The 27,723-nt window shown below is 36.2% G+C and overlaps 1 protein-coding gene across 1 annotated transcript in view; it reads left to right on the plus strand.

The window, feature by feature from the left end:
* The window catches only part of LOC108427068 (proton myo-inositol cotransporter), a 130,272-nt gene that overhangs the window by 35,680 nt on the left and 66,869 nt on the right, over nt 1–27,723 (plus strand). The gene's annotated exons all lie outside the window — the stretch shown is intronic.

Here is a 27,723-nt window from a genome sequence, read left to right on the forward strand (position 1 = left end):
TCTCCATCATGAGTGTATTTTTAAAAATACAAAAGGAATAATATTCAAAACTATTTCAAGTAATAACTTTCCGCACTGTAGCTTTAAGAGGCATTAAAAAAAAATTACTTTTTTTTTCAAATTAAACTTTTTTGTTCATTTCTATTTAATTGAGTAGTCATGCTTGTTGTATTCAAACTCTGCATGTATTTTAGAAATATTCTTATTAATAATACTCCTGCTCTTATATCATTGTTAAGTTTTAGTTAGCTGTGCCCCTCCACTTCACTCCACACACACTCACACCCATAGTATCTCGGTAGATGCAGCCAAACGGGCTCTCCCACTGGCTAGGACTTCAGCAGCTGAACTGAAGACCTTATGAATTAGATTACTATCCACACAGTTAGAAAGCAACAGTGCAATCAGCCACTCAGGCTATGATTTCCAGTTTGTGTGCCAATTTTCATGAGAAAATGTCTGACGGTCATAAATACATCACTGGCTACAAATATGAACTGTAGTCTAACCAGATTTCAGTCAGTTCATAGAAAAATGAAACAGCAGCAGCTCTTTGCTAGGGCTCTTTACTGAAAACTGTAGTATATAAGGTAAAATGTATGTAAATGTTTGTAACAAGCTTCAAATAAAACATATGGGATGTGATTTACAAGCTTCAAATGTCTGTGTTTAATACGGAATGGCTAAAATATGTTAATGTGCAGATGTTAATGTGCAGCAGAGTTAGTTTTGCAGGAACATGCTATTAGAGACTAGCAGAAATTAGCATTATCTTACAGATTTTTTCTCTGTTTTTTTTTACCTAGTTTTGATATTTATGGCCTGAACTATAGGCTTAAATCTAACACAGTTGGCCACTGCATGTTGGAAAGTGATATGGCAGTGATATAACACTGTGATAAATAAAACATTTTCATGATATACTCTATATCACAATATTTACAATATTTGTTTTTTGAGGTTTGGACAAAGTACTCCATCAATGCAAATGAATTTTGAAAAAGTTGTGAAACCTATAAGATTTTCACAAGTTACTTCATGCAAGTCTCTGAGGTGTGAGTCAGGGATGGCCTTGACTGTATAATTGTACACCTGTCATGGACAATAAAAAAGTCAGTCATGATCAGTTCCACTTACTTTCACTTTCATGTATGAGTCAATGAAAAATAAGTTTTTCAAAATGACAATTTTAAAAAATTTTAAATGAACATGCTGTGTATTTTTATATCTGTATATATATTTGCATTTATATCTGTGCATTTTATACCTTAAATGTAGTTAGTGTTATCAAAACTTTTAACTGCCTTTTTCAGTCAATTAGAATTGTACCAGTCTGGTTGCTATCTGTTTGAGCTATCTGGTTGGACCACCTGACTTTTCAGACCAATTTCAAATTGAAATCTAAAATAAATTTGACATGAATTGCACTGAAAGTTGTCTCACATAGAAGAGGTACTGTACAATTTGATATTTGATATATGTCATGTATTTATTATTTTAGTTATTTATTAAGTTATTTTTTTGGGGAAAAAAACACTTAAACAGAAAAAATGGAATAAATAATAAACATATGCATGACAAACAAAAAAAAATTATGTAAACTCATATCACAGCTAGGATTAGCCATTAGGCTAGCTAGCATTGTATTCAAACTATGGTCAAACCAACAATTTATGCATGATTTGTTTCTTTTAGATGTCTTATGAATTTCTCATTTTATTAGTTCTTTTAAGCATTTATTGCATGTAGCAGTTCAGTTATGTCCATCAGATTGAAAGTTTTTCTAATCAAAGGTTACACTAAACACTCATTATCTGAAGTCAAACTGAACCTGACACTACTATTAGCTACAAAAGTATGCCATTGCAGTAAATGACAGCGCATGATGTTGCCAAAGTTGACACCTATTAGGTCAGAAAAAATAATTTTATTTACCACATACTTTAACTCATGCTGACATTTTCTGGCATTTACCATATGCTTGTAGTTGTTGGTTCTCTAAATCTTGCATGCAGTTGTTCTAGAAGCACTGATGATACATTTACACATTTGGCTCTTATCCATCATGTTACAGAGGTAGGCAAGCATAACATTAGTCTTGCCCTCAGGACTCGTATTGGGATGGTGTAGTGTTTCTGCCTGAGTAGGGAAATGAACCCTACAGAACCATGTGTACTACCATGTATTGTGGCATAAGTTGAGTAAGTTACAACAATAATAAAAAATACAGTCAAATTTCTCATTACTACATAACCACTTGTGTCTTATTTTATGATTGGATTAAAGTTTGATCATGGCACAGGAAGAGTCATGAAAAAAGAGTTCTGAGCAGTCCACTGCAATGTCACAGAGTGGGTCAAGAAGATCAGGGGAAATTGGATGGGCTTTGGCGATAATTAGGCCTGACACAGAGACCCTGTTTTGGGGGGGGGGCGTTTGCCCTGGTCTCAGGGGAATAGAGTGGCTGCCTCCATGTTTAACCTCCACCCACAACCTCAGACTCATCATCGAGTGCTGGGCTTCTCTATATTTCCCTCATCATCTACAGCTTAGAGCTGCTGAAGCCAGGACTGTAGATGATTAGGCTTGAAGAACATTTTATGAAGGTCTTTTAAAAAAAAAAAGTGACTCAATTGTCCTGCGATGTAGTTTTTACTAAAGATATAAGGCCAATATAGCTATAAGAATTAGCAGAGAATTTGCTTATGTAGTTTCTGACACTTTATGAAATACTTTTATATACATAAATGAACACAAATACAGGCAGAATTCCAGATTTTGTTACTGTCGTATTCAGATATGCAACATACAGTACTTTTGTCCATATTTATAGATAACAGTATGTCATACAAGCTACATAAGCAAGGCCAATAGAGATTGCTCAGCAACTCACTGCAGTTTTAGGCAAGTGTGTGGTGATTTAGGCATGCAGTTACCCGTGCTGATCACTGCATTGCAAATAATCTGTGTCAAAAACAAAGAAAAATAAAACCAAATCAAGAAAAAAGGTTGCTGAATCAAGCAAAGTTATCTGCCAATGATGATGAGAAAAATCTACTCAGTGTAGTTTCCTACCATAAGTAAAAAATGTCTTGTCCTGGAAATGATCTTGTAATCTTAAAATCAGTAAATAAGGCATTGTGGCTGGGTTTTAATAACACTAATCTGATCTAATGCCATTATAATAATCTAAAATGAGCAAAAACTGTGTTTACTTTTAAGCATTTTTTACTAAATAGATGCGGCAAAATGTCTTGAAATGAGAACATAAACAATCTTCAAGCTCAATACTTCTAAAAAATTTCTAAAAAAAAACTTCTGCTTCCTTTAAATTAAAAAAATCAGACATTAACTTGACATTAAGTGTTGACTAACTAACATGAAGTAATGTATTAGTAAACATGAACAAGACATGAAGTAACGCATTAACAATGGTTACCTAATGTTAAGTAAACACGGTACAACTGCATTAGTTATTGTTGTTTTTATATGAAGTGTTGACTCATTAACATAAAGTAATGCATTTATTAGCATGAACAACAACTGAGGTTCTACATTGATAATAGTTAACTAATGTTAAGTAAACATGTTACGACTTCATTAGTTTACGTTCTAGTGTTTTGCTTATGTACTGCATTTATACATAATACTGGAAAAAGCAATGTTAAGGTATAGTTTAATTGGCTGAAATGATGCTTTACAAATGGTAGCCACTAACTTGTTTTATTTGCTTACCTCCCTGTTCTGATGTGGTATTTTGAACTTTGTACTGTATTTTTAAATGATAACACTTTTACTTCTCCCTGCTTTTCCCTCAGTTCCATTTCAGTCATTACGGTTTAGTTGCTTGTTGGGGTTTCATTATATCATCTTGTTGAGGTGATTCAACTCCTGTTTTACCTCTTTGTTGCTCACATCTCTCACTTTGGAGCTTTAATATTTTATTTTAGATGCAAAAGGGAATAAAAAGCTAAGAATATACTCTTCAGTTTCTATGCTGAGAGACTCTGGGTGTACTGAGCTTGAGTGGACCATGCCAACATACACATTACTTATGTATCTAAATGAACATAAGGTAATATTGTTATTACTTTATATATAAAAGCTTACATTAATATGCTACATTCTCATGTATGTTAGATATGCTTCTGTGTGTATTGCAAAAAGGAATTATACATACCATTCTCTCAGTCATATCAGTCAGGACTGGATGGGGCAGCATACTGAAAATATTTACCCAATTTTGCTTCCTTTTGCCTAATTTTATCATGCATGTGTGAGTGTGAATGAGACCGTTTTAGGAAGTCACCATACATTTAGAAATTGTAAATATAAACATGATTGTATAAACAGAGACATTTTCAACAAAGGAAACTCAGATACTCAGAGAGCTAACATCTACTAACATCTATTAAACATTACTAAAGGTTTATAAGGTCTTGTTCAGTGAATTTAATATACCTGATGTAAAGTGAAAACAAAATGCCTTAGTAATGCATTATAAACATCTATGCATTCTATGCATACAAACATACAAACATCTATGCATTACCAACTTTACATCAAGTATATTAAATTCACTGAACAAGGCTTTATAAACCTTTAGTAATGTATAATAGATGTTAGTAACGCATTTTTAAACATTACTGGTTTTAAAATAAAGCATGTTATGAGTATCTGAGTTTCTTTTGTTGAAAATGTCTGTTTACACAATCATGGGAGAAGTAAAAGTGTTATCATTTAAAAACACAGTACAAAATACAAAATACCATATCAGAACATGGAGGTAAGCAAATAAAACAAAGTGGCTACCATTTGTAAAGCATCATTTCAGTCAAATAATCTATAACGTAACATTGCTTTTACAAGTATTATGTATAAATGCAGTACATAAGCAAAACACTAGAACGTAAACTAATGAAGTTGTAACATGTTTACTTAACATTAGTTAACCATTATCAATGTAGAACCTCAGTTGTTGTTCATGTTAATAAATGCATTACTTAATTTTAATGAGTCAACACTTCATATGAAAACAACATTAACTAATACTGTTGTAACGTGTTTACTTTACATTACGTAACCATTATTAATGCGTTACTTCATGTCTTGTTCATGTTAACTAATGCATTACTTCATGTTAGTTAGTCAACACTTAATGTAAAGTGTTACGAAAAAATCTTTAAAGCTGTCTTAAATACTGTAATGCTTAAAATTACATACATTTCACATGTTAATAAGCAGCTTTATTAGCTCCAAAGAGATTAACATGTTGGCTAAAAAAGGACAGAAACAAATAATTCAGTGGTTAATGTCGCAGCAAACTCTGAAACCTTAACAAGCCAGAAAATCTTGAAAATGAACCATAGATCTGACTTTTTTTTATTTTAGGATTAAAAATGTAGACTAGATTTTAAAGGATGAGATTAATCATCTGTGTTTGAAAAGCTCTTCAATATTAAGAAGATATTTTAAGACAATTTAATTTTAGGATTGCAGTGTTTTTTTATTGTCTTTTAAGATTATAAAGCTTAATTCCTATACGATTAAATAATTAAAATAAGTAAAACTGTCTTGAACTTTCTTCTTACGGAATTTGTGCAAATACGATAATTGTACACAATGTTTCTAAAAGCATACTAACTAATCTTGTACATGAGTCTTTGACATGTGCATTTTTTTCCAAGTTCATATTTTGCCATGTGTATCATATTATTCAACAATACCTCTTTCATGTGAAACAGCTTCCAGTGCATCCATGTAAAATTCATTTTAGTTTGTTTTGCCACCAAAAGTCTAAAAATGTAGAGTGGTGCAACCACCCAACCATATATGTTGATTGAGTAAACTATCAAAAAAGGCAGTTTAGTTATGTCAAATTCTAAATAAATTAGTTTTCCATGTTATATTTGAAAACTTGAAAATAAAAACTATGTTGTAAAAAAGACAACTTTAAAAGTACTCAACCCGCTGAAAAACTTCTATCTGCTAGTCATTACATCCTCATAAGTCAGGTGACACAACTAAAAACAAAGGACTTTTGTTTTGACATGCATTTAATTTAAATTTAAATTTACTGTCTGTTCCACGTTCTCGATTAAAGACTCGTAGAGATCAAGCATTTGAGGTCTTCACTCCTAAATTGTGGAATACATTGCCCCATTTTTTAAGATCAGTTGATTCTGTGGAGTCTTTCAAAAAGCAAGTAAAGACCTTTTTTAAGCAGGCATTTGGATAAATAGTCAAGGCAGGTAAAGGCATTGCCAGCCCTGTTTTGTCTTAAATTTTTTTGTACTGTGTCATGTTGTATATTTAATATTGTGTTATGTTTTGTAAAGCACTTTGTGGCTTGTGTCTGTGAAAAGTGCTATATAAATAAATTTTACTTTACTTTTTACTTACTTTTACAAATGAGCAGCAGTCAGAGAGTGAAAATGAGAGAGTGCAATGACAAGGTCACAAATTTAGGAACAAATGTTATTTTAGTGTATTATGCCAGGTGGGGTGACCTCAATTGATAGGTCAAATGATGAGTTTAATAACTGAAATAGGCAATTAAAAGCTTTGATAACATTTATTATATTTAAGCCATGAAATGCACATAGATATAGATGCTAATATATATGCAGATATAAACATGCACATCATTGTGGCATGTGCCCACCCCCGGGCCCAACCTGGGCCCAACGCTGGGGAGAGAGCCGCTGGGGGTTCGTGCCCTGCCTTCCTGCCAGCTCATCGCCGGGGCCCAGCGCATGCCACAATGATGTACATTTTTAATAAGATTTTTTAAAAGTTGCGATTTTGAAAGCCTTATTTGTTATTGATCCACATCTGTTATTTTCATTACTTCTCCAGGGCACCAGACGCCAGTCATGTCTTGGCTGATGAACTATGTTTAAGCTAAGAGGAAATTGTGTAAATTCCTTTTGTTGCCAAACTGTGTAACTCAGTTTAAAAGATATACATCTAATATTCAGAAACATAAGAAAACCCTGGAGAGCCACATTTTGTATTCCTTGACGTTACATTCTTACACAGAATGAAGACATGAAGGAGCACTGTGTTGACAGAGCTGCCCTTAACTTTGAAATAATAAAACAGGCTACTTCACTAACAACATTCCACCCATCTGAATAACATCTGATTTTATTAAATGATGAAAGAGCTTGTTTTCTTGTGTTTTGTTTGAGCCAAACACGGATGTGAGTCTGTACAATAAGCAATCACTGATAAGGAAAGCCAGTAAATTGCTTGTAATCTCTTGTTCCGTTCTTGTCCGAATCCATCGCCCACAGCCTGCTAACATGCTGACAGCTGTCTGGCAAATATAATCATCTGTGAGAGATTGAGACCTTGTTTTGAGTGTGCTTCTCTAGAAAAGGAGGATTGTCCGTGTGTAGGCTAGTGTACACTAAAGGTCTCTCACCCCAACCATGTAATTGAAGTCCAAGCTTGTTTTTATGGCTTACCAAGACTAAATGTGCAGTCTGACTAATTTTGATCTCCAAGTATCAGTAGGAATTCATGAATAGATGACCGCAGAGAAGGAAAAAAAGAAAAAATGGATTGTGGCTGAAATAATGTAGAGCTTTGGCTTACATTTTAGGTGAAATCACTGAAAATGTAGCATTCCACAGAGAAATAAACTTGATTTTATTATTCAACAGTAGCTGAGGGAAATGGGTAGGTTTTCATGTCAGCCCTGGCCATTTAAGGATGAGCAACATAATGGAGACAGCCTCGTATCAGCTAATGAATTAAAACCTTAAAATCCCAGGCTTATTACATACTAAGGCTTATTATTCAGTAACTACAGGGGCTTCAATCCAAAAAACATCCCAAGCTATTCTTAGGTTAGAAGTGTGTAATAAAGCTTTATGCTTGCCAATGAGCCGGGGACATTTAAGGGTTAACAGCTACAATGCTGGATGCTGACTGTATGCTGTGCTCTCTCTGCCCTCCCAGCCGTGTTCCATTTACAATGCTCACTTGGTAACACACAGACTAAGGAGTAGGAAAGTTGATGTTTTACATACAATCTGTGTTTCGATGAATTATTGGTCTGTATATATTTCTCTGTTTTCCCATGATGAAATGTAACAAACACCTAAATAGTATTAAAAAAAAAAGGCTGACACCAATGATGAAATTTAGAGCATACCAAAAAATATTTAATTTTACATTTTCTTTGTGCTTTTGGCTTAAGATTTTAAACATAGAAAGCAAAATAATGAAAAAAGCACTTATTTATTGATAAAATTTGCTTTCAGTTAGACAAGTCTGAGCTCACAATCAATAAAAACAGTTTACATAAAATAAATTTACTAAAATTATTATGACAGGGAAGGTAAAGTTTGTGCCATAGAATCTAACATGTTCTGCAACCGCTCATAATAATATGTCCCATATATGCTGCAGTGTAAACATGTGAGAGTCTATTAAGCATTTTCAAAGCCTAGCTCTAAACCTGACCTTAAATAATTATCAATAATTTATTGTGCTGTTTAAGTTTTTTTAAATGTTATTTGGAGTGTTTTTAGAAGAGAGAGAAAAACACTTTACCAAGGATCATTTTTGTTGGCCCTGTATGTTAGCACCTGTTTTTTTCTCATTTTCAGAACATTTTGTCCCGAAAAAGTATGCAAACACACACACACACACACACACACACACACACACACACACACACACACACTCACAAACAATCCCAGGTCACACCATGGAGATAGTGGCGATGTCACTGCCTTCACCTTTCAGGCGTGTAATGTCAGTGGTCATTGGCCCTGAATGAGTGCAGTAAAACACCGGAGGGCAAAAGGGCACAGCCTGCACCTGTCAAACCCGCTTTTGTTTTCCACCTGCAGCAGCTTCCTAAATCTCCTGCATTCAATTACTTTGACCAGGGATTCAACTTCTTGTGCACCTTAAAAGGCCTACACTCTAGCCCTAACTCTATTCATCCCTGAAGTTCACTTTTAACATTTGTGTGGTTTTATATACCAAAAGCAGTCATAATTCATTTCTATGTGACCATTTTCCTACCTCTGTTTATCCCTTAGGATGAAACAGGCCATTTTTGTAAGTACACACTTCAGTCCACTGAAATAATTTGCTAGATCTGCATTCAGGCTGCAGTTCACCAGTTGATGCTCTAAAAGCAACAGAGGAGAGCTGGGGAAAAATGAGAAATGAGAGGAGTATCAAACAAAGACCATGTGAAGGGCATGACACAGAGGCAGAACAGGGAGGAATAGATAAACCAAAACAAAAGTACGTGGAGGAAAACTAAACTGGGGATATATGAGAGAACGGAGCTAAAGACTAAAAAGTTAAACAAACAAAACACAAATCATGCAATGAGCAGGAAGAGTGTCAAAGTATTTTGCAAAGCAGGTTTTATTAGTAAACTGGACACCTTAAACCAAAGGTAGAGAATTGTCCAGTGAGAATATGCCTTTGGTCTTCTTCTATTGGACAGTGTTGTGTTCATTATCAGGCGAACCAAGAAATCCTGCTTTGTGAAATATCTCCCTGGAACAGCAAGGCAAACAGGTGCAGAATGAGAAAAACAGGAACTTAACATGTGTTCATGGCTGTGACATCACAAACATGATGAATACAAAACAGGCTGTTTTTGCAGATTAGTCTTCCAGTACGGACTAGGAATTGAAAGTTTATTAATGTCTGCATAGCACATCAAACATTTTCTTAAAAAAAAAAAAAAAGCAAGTCATTTTTTTTCTAGGATATATGCCCTTTAAAATTACATTACTGGTGTTCACTGAGCCCCATTATAGTCTAAAAGGGATTCAGAGGTCTGTGTCCATATGGCTGGATTGCATACAAGACATCATTATACAGTATATGGTATAGTAATGTTGTAGTGCCAAGACAAAGAAATTATGACCACATAATCATCAGTCATCATTAATTATAAATGTCAAGTTGGCATCAGCGTCACATAATACATTTTTTCTCATGAATTCTCATTTGTACAATATGTCCCTGTTTGCTGTCACTCCAGGTACTGATGTTGGTAGAGCTGTAACTGCTGGATGCAGACAGACTGCTGGGAGAGCGTAAACTAAAGGTTTACATGAAAAAGGTGAAGGGAAGATAGCATATGATTGCAGGTAGGAGACAGTGTGGCAGAAACAGTACACGCCCAAGTGAGAACAAATAGAGAAAGTCTATAGAGAGATTCAAAAGGGAATGAAAGGACTGTGTTGCTGCTTTCCTCGGTTTTCTTTATGAAAACTGTACCATTACTGCCCCAGAGTCAATGACACAAACAGAGTAAATGACCATCCTTAGTTACTCATCTGCAGAATGGAGTTATAGCATCTTTAAATTGGTTCTGCAAAGATAGAGTACAGCTGCCCATTCCACTAACTGCCTCTGTGCCTTATTTTGGCTGATATAATTTAAAGACGATTTCCCTTACACAGGGTCATAAACCATCCTTATCTCAGTGCTGATTCATTTCAGAGCCATTGTGGTTCAATGATGCAGTCTATTTATATTTTATGATAAACACAACATCTAATCCTGGGCTTCATATTTATGTGCCAGCTAGCACTTCTGAAGGCTGCAGAGTGGAACATGAAAGGTGGAGAAATGTAGGCAGTATTAATGATATTTCCCCCAGAATTAATAATTCACACTTTTAGGGTTGTATGAAAGAGTGTGAAGTCTGCTCAAATCAGCACTGTTAGGTTGAGTATATGGGAATGTATAGCATTACATCCAGCGTATGCATCATTCAGTCATAACACTACCCAAACTTTACCAAATATTTCAGCAGTGACTGTTTCAGTAGGGACATATTCAGCTAATTTTCAGCGTGACAAAGTGCTACTCACTACATGACTAGCAAACATAGCTTGGAACTGTTGTACACTCATAAAATCATGATTAAAATACAAGATAGTTTACAAAAAATATGCGTTTTTGGGTGATTTTAAGGCTACACAGTTGTTTTCAGACTTTCGGATGCATTTACATCAAAATAATGGGATTTAACTGCTCACCATGTGGCCCTGAGGGACAGGGATAGCTTTCAACATGCCCTAAAATACAGGGGTGTTGCTAAAATAAAGCTCCATCTACTAAAACTCTGTGTTTTGGTAGTGAAATGAAAACCTGAAACAGCGTTTTTAAATTCAAAGTGTTAAAGGTTTTTCAATTTTTTTTTATTTCTGTCATAAAAATAACTCATGATAGATTAAATCTTTTGACATCAAAAGATTTCAAAAAGATCTTAAAAACCACAAAAAATAAATCCTATTTTCACAAGTTGAAATTTAGTTGAGTTTTGGGACAGCTACTTCTCAATGGAATTAGCCTCTAAATTGTGATTTTTTTTTTTATGTATTTGTTTTTGTTCTGTCCCAATTAATGCCTCGATAACCTTGAAGCCTTGAAAACTAAGGTCTGAATACTTGTTTTTCTTTTTTTGACTGCAGTTAGATCTAATTAGGCAGAATTGTGTACATACATTGTATAGCCTATCACAGTCAGCCAGATTGTTCTGACTGATTTTGGAATTAGCTTTAGTTTATTCTGAATATATTTTGCAAATGAATAAATGAGAGACACAAACAGAATTCTTGAAAAGTGTTCCCTTAGAGATTTAAGATTCAAGAGTTTATTGTCCTATGATCAGAGAAACAGACAGTAACACTGCACAGTACATTATTACTGTGTGCTTACTACAGATTACTATACACCCTATAAATACTAACTAATGAGTTAAATAAATCATATATATATATATATATATATATATATATATATATATATATATATATATATATATATATATATATTTATTAGTTCATACAGGCATAAAAACAGAATGTTTGTACAGTGTGCAATATGAGTGCAAATGAAAATACAGTGCAATACTGTGCAATAGCAGCTAAATAGAGACTCATTTTCTTGCACACACGTACACACACACTCACACACACACACACACACACACACACTCACACCCACACCCACACCCACACACACACACACACACATATATATGTATATATATATATATATATATATATATATATATATATATATATATATATATATATATACAGTGGGGAAAAAAGTATTTAGTCAGTCACCAATTGTGCAAGTTCTCCCACTTAAAAAGATGAGAGAGGCCTGTAATTGACATCATAGGTAGACCTCAACTATGAAAGACAAAATGAGGAAAAAAAATTCAGAAAATCACATTGTCTGATTTTTAAATAATTTATTTGCAAATAATGGTGGAAAATAAGTATTTGGTCACCTACAAACAAGCAAGATTTCTGGCTGTCACAGACCTGTAACCTCTTCTTTAAGAGGCTCTTCTGTCCTCCACTCATTACCTGTATTAATGTTTAATTAATTAATTAATGTTATCTGTATAAAAGACACCTGCCCACAACCTCAAACAGTCACACTCCAAACTCCACTATGGTGAAGACCAAAGAGCTGTTGAAGGACACCAGAAACAAGACTGTAGACCTGCACCAGGCTGGGAAGACTGAATCTGCAATAGGCAAGCAGCTTGGTGTGAAGAAATCTACTGTGGGAGCAATAATCAGAAAATGGAAGACCTACAAGACCACTGCTAATCTCCCTCAATCAGTGGCTCCACGCAAGATCTCAGCCCGTGAGGTCAAAATGATCACAAGAACAGTGAGCAGAAATCCCAGAACCACACGGGGGGACCTAGTGAATGAGCTGCAGAAAGCCGGGACCAACGTTACAAAGGCTACTGTCAGTAACACACTACGCCACCAGGGACCAGACAGGCACTTCAAACTTCCGACGAGCGCATCTGAAGTTTGCAAGAGAGCATTTGGATGTTCCGGAAGAGTATTGGGAGAATGTCATATGGTCAGATGAAACCAAAGTAGAACTGTTTGGTACAAACGCAACTCGTCGTTGGAGGAGAGTGAATGCTGAGTTGCATCCAAAGAACACCATACCAACTGTGAAGCACGGGGGTGGCAACATCATGCTTTGGGGCTGTTTCTCTGCAAAGGGACCAGGATGACTGGTCCGTGTACATGAAAGAATGAATGGGGCCATGTATTGTGAGATTTTGAGTGCAAACCTCCTTCCATCAGCAAGGGCATTGAAGATGGAATGTGGCTGGGTCTTTCAGCATGACAATGATCCCAAGCACACTGCCAGGGCAACAAAGGAGCGGCTTCGTAAGAAGCATTTCAAGGTCCTGGAGTGGCCTAGCCAGTCTCCAGATCTCAACCCCATAGAAAACCTTTGGAGGGAGTTGAAAGTCTGTGTTGCCTGCCGACAGCCCCAAAACATCACTGCTCTGCATGGAGGAATGGGCCAACATACCAGCAGCGGTGTGTGCCAACCTTGTAAAGACTTGCAGAAAACGTTTGACCTCTGTCATTGCCAACAAAGGATATATAACAAAGTATTGAGATGAACTTTTGTTATTGACCAAATACTTATTTTCCACTATTATTTGCAAATAAATTCTTTAAAAATCACACAATGGGATTTTCAATTTTTTTTTCCTCATTTTGTCTCTCATAGTTGAGGTCTACCTATGATGTCAATTACAGGCCTCTCTCATCTTTTTAAGTGGGAGAACTTGCACAATTGGTGACTGACTGACTAAATATATTTTCCCCACTGTGTATATATATATATATATATATATATATGCATTGTACAAATGCAGTATTAAAAATAAACACATACAAATAAATCCTCAGTAATACATTGAAATAGCCAGTGTATACAGGTGTACAATTGTATTATTATTGTCTAATAGGTGCAGTTGTGCCATGTATTATTTAACAGTTACTGTTCAAACTGTACGTGGCTGTGTGTACAAGTCTGTAATGCTCTAGTAGCCATAAGGTGGGAGAGGGTTAATGAGGTTGGGGGTCCTGAGACCACATCACTGACCAAATGCTTGTGTTATAGTTATTGCAACTAACAGTGCAGCGAGTAGAAAGGAATCTCCTTAGCTAGCTCAGTTAGTTAGATTAGTTAGGTCCTCAGAATGTGAGTGGTTGTACAGGGTGATGTCACATGAAACCGTTGACAGAAATACATTTTTGCATAGTGCTGTGAAAAGGTGGGTAGACCAACTTGGTAAATACAATTTTCTTAATTTCCCAAAGTCCTGCATTGTCATTAAATCAGGCTATAACCTGTTCCCGACAGCCATGCAGCCAACACCCTATCTATTCCACTGCTTTCACCCTGATACAAAGCAATAGCAATCAGCCAGAAAGCTGGATACCAAATAAACACAAACAATATAGCAACACCACAGGCATGATTGCCCAATGTCGACCAAACTTACTTAAAATCAGACAGAGATGTGCAAAGATGAGGAAAAACAACTAAAGAAAAGCAAGCAAAAGCATATTGCCATGACAGGCATGAAAAATGTTTATGGTTTATTTAGGTACCAAAAACACAGATGATGACAGCATTTAAGTGTTTTGGCCTTGGATGAGCAGAAAACAGAATCTCATTTTTCAATGTCTTAGTTACATGTTTTAACCACAACTGGAGCTTCAGATTCAACCTGGTATGCTGATAACAAATTGTACGCTTGAGGCTACGGTGGACAATCCATGTGTAGAATTAAGCCATGTTAGTACAGAACCTAGTTCGGTAAAAACTCCACCACTGGTAGCATGATGCTGTCATATCATGGAGAATCTAATTTCTCTGCTAGCATTCTCTTTGTGAGTGTATTTAATAACAGGTGCTGTGAATAAAGTAAAGGTTTCCGCATTAAGCACTGTTATAAAATGACTGGTATGACATGTTCATGACGACTAAATGATACAGTACAGTGTGTGCCATTTTGGTCATATAGGAAAAGTACAGCTCCATGCTGTATTTTATGTTGTATATGCTTCATAGATGTTGGTAAAGCCATAGACATGCATACATAGATGCTGCCTTGGGTTCAGCCAGGTACGTCAATGCTGCCTCCTTCTTGGAATGGTCAGTACTGCCGTTGGACCCCATTCAGTACAATTACAGAGTGTCAGTTAAAGAAACTGTCACTATTTAAAGAGCATATAGCTCAGAAAGTTCTATAGAACTGCATAAAAAGGGGAACCTAGGGATTGGCACTCACGTTTATGTGATGTTTATGTATAGATATGGCCATGTGGGTGTTGTAGGACAGAGAACTCTATGCATTTGTCCTCTGGTTTTGAATTAAGCTTATTTCATTTTATAACCTATACAGGTTTTCTTGATGTAAACTGTAGTTATGCTGTTTTATTTATATTGGTTGTTTGTATTGGGCAAATGTGAATTCTAACTCCAGCTATACTTTAATCCCCATATGTCAAACTCAAGGCCCCTGACACAGTCCTATTCGGCCTGTGAAATAATTTTATTTTCCTATTTTTAGTAGCCCGTTTCACCCTGAGATGTACTACAGTCCCTAGCATGCCCTGCAATGTAGTGTTTATTCTGACCCCCTTCACCCAGTAACAATCTATGGGCCAGCAGTTACAAAAACCAAAAGATGCCTGGTGTCTAGTTCAAGCAAATAGACAGTTTTAAAAGAACAACCTAAAACAATTTTTTTTTATTAGAATTATTTTTGAATACGTATCCAATGCCTTTTTTGCTGTTGTAGTTTTGGCATATTTCAAATAAACAATGGCCAGTTCAACAATGGCCAGTTCATTTTGCATAAAATGACAGAAATCCATGCAACATAGCAAACAATGTACATTTATTTTTTGCACTCTTGAAAGTACATGTAAGCAAATAAAGAAATCAGCTTGGCACTTTGTGGTGATTTCTGCAGTTCAGAGTGAGCTGTACTGTTGGACTTTACATATGGTATGTATTTGCATAAATAACAGATTTGCATAATTACTTTAACATAACTTTAGACACGTGAAGTTTTTTTTTTATTGTGATCATAAACATGTTAATTCTGTCTCTTTGCTCAGAGGCATCTGATCACTATCTATAAGCATGAAATATATACATAAGTAAAAATCTAATTGTTACTGCACTCAGACACTGAGACACTCTTTACACAAACTCACTCTTTATTTCAATTTTGATAGTTTTATAGCCAACTGTTTGTAACTGAAGTGGTTTACAAATGTGATGCCATGAAAATTGGGTATTTAATTATATTATTCTCAACAACATGCAGAAATGTCTGATAATTATAACTAGGGATGCATCGATAAACATTTTTTCAGACCCAGTAAAGTATATATTTTTTAGTACTCCACAATACTGAGTCCCATACCATAATAAATTACTTACATAGAATTAAGTAGTTGTTAGTGTAAATGAGTGCAATGTAGCTTAACAGTTAAATCAGTAAAACCTAGCTGATTTTAAATGATGTGCATTAGAAAAGCGCTTCTGCACAGATGTAAGTAAAGTGCATTTCATAGTTTTGTTCTCATGCTCCTCTTTTGTCTCTTTCAAGAACAGTCTTTGGGTACAGACAGCTTCGGTACAGACAAAGCCTACAATTTATATGCTCACCGAGTATGAAAACAGTTGACATGCTGTTTGAAATGCAGCTCCTATAGGCAGCTCTGTCTAGCAACAATATCCAATAAAGCTGTTTCATTCAAAATAACACACTGTGCACCATGTACTGAGCAAACACTCAGAGAAACCGAGCAGGTCATCTAACCACACCGTGTACTGAAATATACACAATTGGGCAAAATGGTCTTTACAGCTTTACAGCAATATGGTCATTTTTTCAGGTTATACCTCATAATTCTGTTCATTCAAACAGAATAATACATATATATATATATATATATATATATATATATATATATATATATATATGTAGTCTTTGGTAGCAATATTGACTTGTTTGCCTCCATGCAGTTAGTCTACATGTCTCCACTTGTATTCGCAAAGGTGGTCATGATTATGATTGCATATGTTTGTGGTTTGTGTATGATTGTGCATGTTTGTTGTTTGTGTTTGTTTATTTGCTTACATCACATGGTATCAAGTAGTATTAGATGGTTTGATGAGGTCAAGTACGAGTAAGCGAGCACAGTATCAGCCCAATTCCTGACACTGGTATTGATGCATCCCTAAATCAGTAATAACAGGTAACTGAAAATCAGTTAATCAGAATAATGAGGCAGGTACAGCTGATTTAATCATGAGAACTAATCATGTCTCAATATGCAAGTGTTTGTTTTCAAACGCTCCAACATAACAGAGCAGAAGTATTGCAGGATTATTATTGCAAGTATTAAAAATATCATTCAGATACCAAACACAGTCACACACAGACACACACACACACCTTCTAAGCTGCTTCTTCTTCTGGGTCACTGGGGGTTCTGGAGCCCATCCCAGCTGTCATTTGGTGAAAGGCAGGATACACCCTGGACAGGTCCAATGCCAAACATTATTTATTTATTTATTTATGGGTATTATAATATTGTAACAATACCATAAACTGTGATAAAAGGTTAGGTAATTATATAGAGCTTCTTTATATACCAGCACATGCCTGCTTTTAAGTCACTCACATTTAGCAAGTTAAAGAATCTCCACAAGGAGGCGCTATCAGCAGTCTAATGACCTTTAATGCTTAAGAATGACACTGTGAGTCACTGATGCACTTCACTTAAGATACGTATCTAAAAGTAAGCCGTCATGCTCAAACTACTCCAATGGAAAGAAATACGTTATTCTTCAGGATTGTCTTCATCCTTTTTTTTTCCTCCAGAGTGTTACACCTTTCTTTTTAACACTCTTTTTAACACTTTTTCCTTCATCTCTCTCAACATCACTATGCTTTTTGTGAGTCTTAGTTAGAACATGCTGTAATTTAATATTAAGATGCAGGAAGCATTGTCTTCTTATTCATTTCAGCTAATCCATTTGCATAATATTATTTTCTCTTGTGCTTTTTCGACCCAGGAGAGGGAGAAGTGGGAATAGTGGGCTTGTTAGAGTGTCTTTCAGTTTTTTTGTTGTATGTGTGTATGTGTCTCTATAGGTTTTTTGTCTCCTGACACAAGAACTATGCTGTTAAGCTGATTGTAGGAAGGAACATTAGTGGAGTATAATCAAACCTATTCATCATTCCCCCCATATGAACTGTCATTATTTTTGAATTAAAGCTAGATGTGGTTGTTGTGGAGCATGTTTCACTACACAGATGAAAGGCTAATGCAGGAAGATTGGAGTCGGGCCTTTTTGGCCAGACTACAAGCTCAGGACCATTTTATTCGCTCTGCAGCGTTGTGAAGTTAGCCATGTGATGTCCACGCAGGACTTGCCATGCTTAAGCTTTGATCTAGAAGGTCATCTCATGTTTTGGACATTTTACCCACATTTTGCACTGCAAACTGGACTGAAGTCCTCTAGTTTTCTACACTTTTGGCCAGTAGAGTTGTATAGCCCCAAAAACAGGGGTTCTTCAAGGATTCTTTAGTAAAGGTAATGGTTATACTTTGAACTAAAGTATTTGACTGTTTTAATTGTTCTTTGCATGGTTGAATGGTTCTTCTCTATGGTGGAAAACCTGTTGTATGGGGTTCTTTGAAGAATTGTCACAGTTAGACCCAAAGCTTTTTATTTCTGTGAACATTTTATGATGAATGGACCAATAAAACTGGTTCAACATTTTTAGAATAAAAAAAATTGGCTATGATAACTTATAATGATAACTTACAGTAAAAATTAAGAATGTTTATTCCTTTCTTGAACCCTAACCCTAACCCTTGTAGAGTCTAGCCTTCAGTATGGACTTAAAAAAGGAAGCCAGATCATTTCCTCATTGTCTGACCGCTCCCTTCTAAATCTAATAAAAACTCACTCATAGCCTCCTTTTGGGAGTAATCGCTTGCAGTGGCAAATGGCTGAGCATGGAGATTAAAGGTAGAGCAAACTGCAGTGCTAGAGTAAAGCACAGTAGAGCAGACACAGTTCATTAACCAACTCTTTAAATTAGTGCTTAGTAGCTTTAAAGTGATAGATGAAAAATATTTACACCATTTTTTCACTTACCCTAAATGTAGTTATTCAGGCAAGACAAGTTTAATTCTTTAGTTTTGCACTGGAGCTACCAGGCCAATGTAGCTAATGTGTAATAGAAGTATATGTACACCCGTCAGCACTGTGTGAATCACATGCCTAAATTGTTTTGAGTGCCTCTGACACTATATATATATATATATATATATATATGACATACTTTCGCCTATTTGTATTAAAAACAAGTCACAGAGTGTCAGAAATCGCCATCTGAGAGAACTTAGCAACTTAACACATTTTTGAATAAGGTGTGATTATTTAGGCCTTGTCCACATGTGTCCAAGTATAGTTAGAAATTTAGTTTTTACCTCCATTTCCAGTTTTGAAAATCTCTCCGTCCATGCAAGAACAACAAATCAAAAACATTGATGTGAGCATACCCAATAGTAGGTGATAATAATTTGATGTAAAACATCTCAGGAAGAATATTTGTGAGCACACTGTGCAAAATATAGAGTACAAATCTGCGACAGAGATGTTCTAACAAAGAGATGGAAGCTTCTGCCAGAAAATAAAAGCTTAAAAAATGGAAAGCAAGCATATTGCTCACTGTTGTAAGGTTGTTGACATTGCAAGTTTCTAAGCTTTTTGCACCATTTGAATTATGGATTTTTTCTTTGGTTATGATCATCCATCCATCCATTTTCTAAGCCGCTTCTCCGTCAGGGTTGTGGGTGCTGGAGCCTATCCCAGTAGTCATCGGGCAGAAGGCAGGATACACCCTGGATAGGTCGCCAGTCCATTGCAGGGCATGGTTATGATCATCAAGTGACATATTTTTAGAGTAGTTGAGATATTTTTAAAATGTGCGATTGATACCCTATTTAAAAGAACAGCGCGCACTACATTCTGACACCAGTGCATTATGGTTTAATAAAAGAGTAAAGCTAAATTCAATAATAAATGTTATCCAGAAACACAGGAACAACTCAGGTGTTCGTCATCTTTTGTTCTGCAAATTGTTCTGCAGTGAAATTAGCCACAGATACTCTATATGCAAGGTAATTACAGAATGTCAGCACTTTTAAAAAGCCACAAATCTCCACCCTGAAGATTATTTCCAAAAACCTCAGTCTTCACTAACTAAAAATGTCATTTTCATGTGGATGGGAGCTTAGAACTCTCATTTCTAAAAACAAGAGTTACTAGCAATATCCCAACAGGGCCTTAGGCATGCAGCTTGCACAATGCTGGTTGGTAGCATGTAAGGATTTTACCTGTTAGCTACATTAGCTTTGTAGCTCCAGTGCAAAACAAAAGAGGCAGTCTTCACACCCTAAACATATCTTGGCCGATCAACTACATTTGACAGCAGGAAATATGGGCCGTGGAATGCCCTGTCATTAATCCTGCCGGGTGGTGACATTTAGACATGCACTATGGAAGAAAAGAACGTCCTGAACATGTGAAAGAGTAGAGTGAGTAATGACGACGACAGTGTACAATGGTACAATGTACAGCGCAGATGTGATTGAAGCTGGGGGCAGATAGTTTCTGTTCATTTTCTAAAGCTATTACTCATCTCTTGTCAAGAGCAGACAATCGATATTTAGATGTAGGGAGAGCTGGGAGCAGGGAGCCAGTCTGCCAGAGTCAGCCAAAAGGCAAAGAACAATGAAATCCCTTTGTCTACCTGATACTTTGGTTGTATTTGCTTTTACAGTAGAAGCAACTAAAAGACCTCTTTTTAATATACAATGCCAGTGTGTGTTTCATAATGAAAATAATGCCCCCGGCTAAAATGTACATCATAAAAGGGGTAGTTCCACATCTGAAATCTGAATAGCTGAGCCAAATTTGAATTGTAACATACTTGATATACACACAGTCTAAGGGTGAGACAATTATACCTTTTTTATACAGAATTAGACAGGACATGCTAACATTTTGCAATTATTTATTTATGTATTTTAAATACACAATGTAAAATATATATTAATAATCAATGAAACAGTTAATATAAGAGAATACTGGAAGAGAATATTGGAATCATATCAGTGTTCTCAGATGCTTAGAACTGGTCAAGTCTAGACAACATCTGTTTGATGCTGATAACAATGTTGCCAATGTTGGTATTGATAATCATGTTATTTAGTTTATTGTATTTTGGAAGAGCAGAAATTTTGTTGACAGTAGGCTACTATGCACAGATTTCTGCATTATAATCTTTTGTATTTCAACCCTGTAGAAATGTCATATTTGTGCATATCAGATATCACCAGTTAACCATAATTCCCATGCTTCCCTAGTTGAGACTTTCTCAGTTTTATGCAAATTAATGACGTGATGTGGAGAAGCAGTAGTCTAAAAAATTAAGATTTTTTTTACTTGGTATTGATACTTAGAACAGAATCTACACACACTGAAGAGCACAAAGGTGCGAAACATTCTACAGTTTAAGAACACGCCATGAAGCCGAAGTAGACTATTTCTTAGGATCTTTCTCAAGAACAGATTTAAGAAAAAACTTAGGGAGATACTAACTTAGTGTTAATGAATTAGGCACCGTGTTCTTAAATGCAGTTCTTGAAAAAACTTATTTTTAAATATTTTTTATTTTTAAAAGTTTTAAAATATTCTTCTAATTATTTCCTTAAAATTGTGTTAACAAAATGTTCATTTTTCGTATGTAGTCTAGGTTGCATTTAACAACTTACAATAAAAATGCTAGATACATTTTGAATTTGTGTTAACTGTTATTTAAGCTATTTAGCATAATCTACTCAGAGGACAGGAAAATGGGGGGAAAACATCAAACAAAGTGTTTTAACAAACAAAATTTAGAGGTGATAGTAAAAAAAATAGCCAATAGGAAAACAGTCCTCCCTAGAAAATATGATATATGTGGGGTGATAACGGAGAGTAAGAGACGATGGTGTTAAAGAGGAGCAGAGGCAGTGTCTGTAATTAACTATTACAGGCTAAGACAAGTGTGAGGTTAGTGTAAGGTTAAGAAAACATTTATCAACATAATGTTTTCATGAATAATTAAGAAAAGAATTAAGAATAATAAAAAAAAGAATTCTTAAGATGTTATTTAAAGAATAAGTTTTTCATAAGATTTTTCCTAAGAATGAAGTTCTGCGGCTCTGTGCACGCCACTGGAGTTCTTCCACACCAAACTCGTCACACCATGTATTTTTGGATCTCGCTTTGTTTACATTGACACAGTCATGCTGGAAAACGTAAGGCCTTCGAAGCATATGAATGTCTTAAATGTTTTGTAAGCTCCAGCATTAAAATGATCTTTCACTGGATTTAGGCGCCAAGCCCAAACACTGAAAAACATCCCCTGATCATTATGCCTCTTCCACCAAACGTTAATGTTGGTACAATGCATTCTACTTGGTAGCGTTCTCCTGGTATCCGCCAAACCCAGATACAAGAGATTGTGATGACCACTTGCTATATGCCTCACACCACTTCAGTCAACGCACATAGTGATTTATGGTCTGCTTAGCCACACAGTTCTTGAGCTAATGCTGCTTCCAGAGGCAATTTGGAACTCTGTAAAGAGGGAGAATAGCCTGTTTTACGCTCCAGTGGCCTTGTTCTATGAGTTTGCATTGTTAACAATGGGTAAAGACACCTGAACTTAATAATTAGGAGGGGTGCCCACATACTTTTGGCCATATAATGTAGGCTTAACTAAAATGGCTATTGGAAGCCAGACAGTGAAGATGCAACAAGGGGATAAATGAAAGGAAAAATGTCCTATTCTGTTTTTTCAAACAGTAGAGATGTTTGAAAATTAGTTACTGATGGAAATGATTTGTAACAGACAACAGAGCAGCACTGTCAAAGGTGTTTAATATACATACATTCATTACCATTCTGAATTTCAGCCATAGCTGACCATTAACAATCACAATTTGCCATGCATTCTGCAAGCCAACTCTGTAAATTTGATTTCTTTGCTTAGAATGAACAAAAATACACTCAAACAAAATGTATAAAAGGATGCTTCTGCTGAGTGACTGTAGCATTTCCAGCTTTTTCTGATGCTGTAAAACAGGCCCAAGTTGATACATATGAAAGCGACTCGGCCCATTTTTTTTCTCAGCGTGAGCAATGGCAACAAACTGACTCTCTTTCATTTTTCTCTAAGTAGCCTCTCGTTCGCTCAGTGTCTGATCTGCTGTGTGAAACCCTCCCTCATTCAGCATGCTCCACAACACAGCCCTGTCTGTGTGATCCACTGGATCAATTTACGCATTGATTTTCTGCACTGCCATGTATTTTGAAAGAGAAATAAATGCCATTTTTCTTGTACCTTCTCATCTTTACATTCTTTGTTTACTTTTGAAATGTAATCTTAAAAGGCCTAAAAGTAGAATTTAATGTTATTTGTCATGTAACATTATGTATCCTTTTGTATACTTTCAGTGATTTATTCTATCAGTACCCACCGTTATGCAAACATGTAAACAATTAGAATCCCTTCCGCAGTGATAAAGAAATCCTACTGAAGTACGACTCATGCAGAGGCTAATTAATGCAGACATGATATTCAGCTTTCATGCATTCCTCAGCTAATGGAGAAAAAAACACACTGTCCTCAGGTATCCATTGTTTTTTTTCTCCTACCTTCAAGGTGCATCATCAGAAGGGGGTTTTGCTGGTCTTTAAACTGGAACATCTCACTTTCAAGACTGTTGTGGTGACATGACCATTAGGAGATCTGATATAAGGCAATATATGGATTTCAGACATATGACATACATTACATGGATAAAAGTATTGGGACACTTACCCATTACACCCACAGGAGCTTTTATGACATCCCATTCTAAATCCATAGGCATAAATATGACGTTGCACTTCCACTCTTCTGGGAAGCTTTCTACAAGATTTTGTTGTGTGTCTGTGGGAATATTTGCCCATTTGTGAGATCAGATGCTATTGTTGGACAAAAGGGCCTGACTCGCAGTCTCTGTTCTAGTTCATGTTTGATGGGGTTGAGGTCAGGGCTCTGTGCAGGCCAGTCAAATTCTTCCATACCAAACTTACACAGCCTTGGAGCACAGAAAAGGACCTTCTCCAGACTGTTCCCACAAAGTTATAAGCATACAATTGTCCAAAATGTCTTCGTTTTCCCTTCAGAGGAACTAAGGGGCCTGGGCCATCCCCTGAAAAACAAACCCATAGCATTATCCCTCCTCCTACAGTTGGTACAATGCTGTCAGGCAGGTAACGTTCTCCTGGCATTCACCAAACCCAGACTTGTCCATCAGACTACCAGATAGAGAAGCATGAGTCATCACTCCAAAGAATTTCCACTGCTCCAGAGTCAAGTGGTGGCGTGCTTTACAACACCTGTGTCCAACCTTAGTTCTAACCTGTATCCACTAAGCTGTTCCGCTCCTTACTTACCTTTAGTACATCTGATCAAGCCAATCATAGACTTGGTAAGAGGTTGAATAGCTGGAACAGTTATGGCAAATTATGGTAGGAGCAAGCTTCTTCAAGAAGGGGTCTCTCCAGGACCATAGTTAGAGGCCACTGTGTTTGACCTTTCATGATGTATGTGCATGTATGTCTATATATACAATTTCTGTATTAGACTGTAGGAAGAGAGCAGACATGGCACCTAGAGCTGGCTTTCCAGATGCAGACTAAGCCTAAACTTAGACTGCAAAGGATGGTAAAACACTTTTGGCATTGCAATTTAGTCAAAGATTAGGATAATCCACATCTAAGAAAGCCTTTAAAGTTTGATCCCTATCTTTACTACTGAAACGGCCAAGCATTCCAGTTTTTTTTTTTACCTGTTTCCAGTGACAACAGTCTGGATCAATATCCTTCTCTTATATCCTTCTCCAAAAGAGAAGGTTTTTATTTTAGGCAAGGCAAGGCAAGGCAAGTTTATTTATATAGCACCTTTCATACACAACGGTCATTCAAAGTGCTTTACAAATGAAAAAATACAGAAAAATGTAATTAATGTAAATAAAATAAAATGTATGCAAATTTAAAAAAATTTAAAAACATAATTAAAACAATAGATTTAAAAGAAGTTAATCAAATTTAAAAGAAGGAGATAAAAAATTAGAATAAAAATAAGAAACATGATTAAAACAATAGATATAAAGAAGTTAAATGAATGAGCATAAGAGTGCCGTTACGGGATAAAAGTGGATTAAACTGAGCTAAAGGCTCAAACATGAAGGTTTTCATTCTGGATTTAAAAGTGTCGAGTGTTGGGGCTCTTCTGATGCTCTCTGTCAACTGGTTCCATTTCAAAGCAGCGTAGTAGCTAAATGCCGCCTCTCCGTGTTTAGTTTTTACCTTAGGCTGCACTAACTGACCAGTTCCTGATGATCTGAGACTTCTGCCCGGCTCATATTGCTGGAGCACATCTAATAAATATACTGGTCCTGCACCATTAAGACATTTATAGACCAGTAATAGTACCTTAAAGTCTATCCTGTAACATACTGGTATCCAGTGTAGGGATTTAAGGATAGGAGTGATGTGCTCCCTTCTTTTACTCCTAGTGAGAACTCTGGCAGCTGCGTTTTGAATCAGCTGAAGCTGCTTGATTGTCTTTTTTGGGAGTCCAGTTAGAAGCCCATTACAGTAATCAATCCTACTAGAAACAAAGGCGTGGATGAGTTTCTCCAGGTCTGCTTTAGCCAGAAAATCTCTGATTTTGTTGATGTTTTTGAGGTGATAGAAAGCTGATTTGGTGACAGCTTTGACATGACTGTTAAAAGTGAGATCAGAGTCCATTTGTACACCAAGGTTACGTACTAGTTCTTTAGATTTTAGGCCTCTCGAATCTAGATAGGCAGCTAGTCTGTGTCTTTCATTGCTATTCCCAAATAAAATAATCTCTGTTTTATCTTTATTCAACTGCAGAAAGTTGTGTCAGTCATGAATTTCATATCATCTGACTTTGAAGGACGTTAGTAGACCTTGCAAGGTTCTTGAGCTCATCATTCAGGACACTCAAAGCAGCAAACACAGCTTAAAACACTCCTTTAGTGAATGCTTATGCTTTTGATGTTCATAGCTTTGTTCTGTGAGGTTAATGTCTCCCTCTGTTCATGTTCTTTAAATGCGCTGCCAGGCTGAAGGGTTTTGGAGGTGTTGCGTAACTCCAGGTTCTTATGCGTGGAGTGTCACGGCACTGACTTTACATCTCCCTTTCTCCTGAAACCGATGCCTTTCCAAGAACCTGTTGGAGATGAAGACTGAAATCCTAATTGGCTTGTGTTTTTTCATCATGCTGGGTTTTGGTTCCAAATGCAGTGTCTCACTGCAAGTGCAAGTTAGTCACAAAGCAAGTATGAGGCAGAAAGTAGCGAGTGCATCTCCTTGATGATCAGATAATGAGAAGGAGAGTCAATAAATGTGTCTGTGTGTATCCCCAAACTTTAACTAAAATTGGGTTTTGTGTGCTGAGGAATAAGAAGGAGAAAGGGAGTGAGAGAAAGGTCTGCTTCTGCCCTGCAGGTTTTTTTTTTCTTTTGCTGCTTATTAATATGGAATGAAAGTCACAGTAGAGCAGCAGCTCGATCATGATCAGTGCACCAGCCATTGCCTCTCCAGACTTCGGCAAATAAAGGAGCACTACTGTAGCATGATTAAAAAGCCTGGTTTTCCTCCAGGGCTGCATATGTCTTACCCTGAACCTGAGGCCATTCTGTTGGGAAAAGGTGTTGATGAATATGCAACATGCTGCTCTGAGCATATTTGAATTGGATCTCTTTTCTGTTCCTGCATAGCTTGGCAGAGCAGATGAAAACTGCAGATAATGGATGTGAAAGGACTTTATTAGGTCAGTCTTCATTAAAGGAATAGGTCGACATCTGATTTTTCTGTTTTGCACTATTTTCTTACCCCAAATGTGGCTGATCAGTCAAGATACAGTTGATGTCTGAAGTTTGCTTCTTCAGTTCTGCGCTGGAGCTTCAAGGCTAATACTAATAATAGAAGTCTAAAAACCACCTGTAAGTAGCCGAATGAAATGTGTAAGCAAAAGAGTGAGAAATAGCAAAAGACGGTAAAACTTTTATTCCTCACAAGTTTAAGAAAATCAACTTGATATTAGGCTTAGTCTGGCTCAGCCCTCAGTTCACATATAGAGTGACATGCAGTGAAACGGCAGATCTAGATGCCACATACTGGACAGAGAAATTAGCCTTCTTAGCTGTTTATTTATTTTATGCCTGAACTACTATGCTGAGATTTTTTTTCCAGCAAAAAACAAATCGCATGCAGAATTTTGTCATTTTCTTGCATTGTTAATCTGTCTCTAGAAAGTCTTCATTGTATAATCTGATGTGCAGCATTACTGAATTTAGCCTGGATTTTATTTGCAGCCTGTGGCATGCAGTAAATGAAGTAATTGCACAGTGTAAAGCTGGCTTAAATTTGAACTTCGTACAGTTTGTGTTCTCAGTTACATAGATTTTAGTTTAAGTATTTTTTACACAATTTGCCAGTTACTCTTTACATTATAGGAACATGTCAATATACAACAATAGAAATACTGATAAGCCAATTTAAACCATTTTTAATGTACATTAACAGATGTTAAAGTTACATTGTATATGTTTTGGGGATTTAGGGACCTCTTTGGTGGAAGTGTGTAACTGCATGCAAGGTCAGAATCTCAGTATGCAAGATAGTAGCTTCTGTTTGCAGCATTTGGAT

Source organism: Pygocentrus nattereri, chromosome 1, assembly GCF_015220715.1.
Source record: "Pygocentrus nattereri isolate fPygNat1 chromosome 1, fPygNat1.pri, whole genome shotgun sequence".
In the NCBI taxonomy this organism is placed as follows: Eukaryota; Metazoa; Chordata; class Actinopteri; order Characiformes; family Serrasalmidae; genus Pygocentrus; species Pygocentrus nattereri.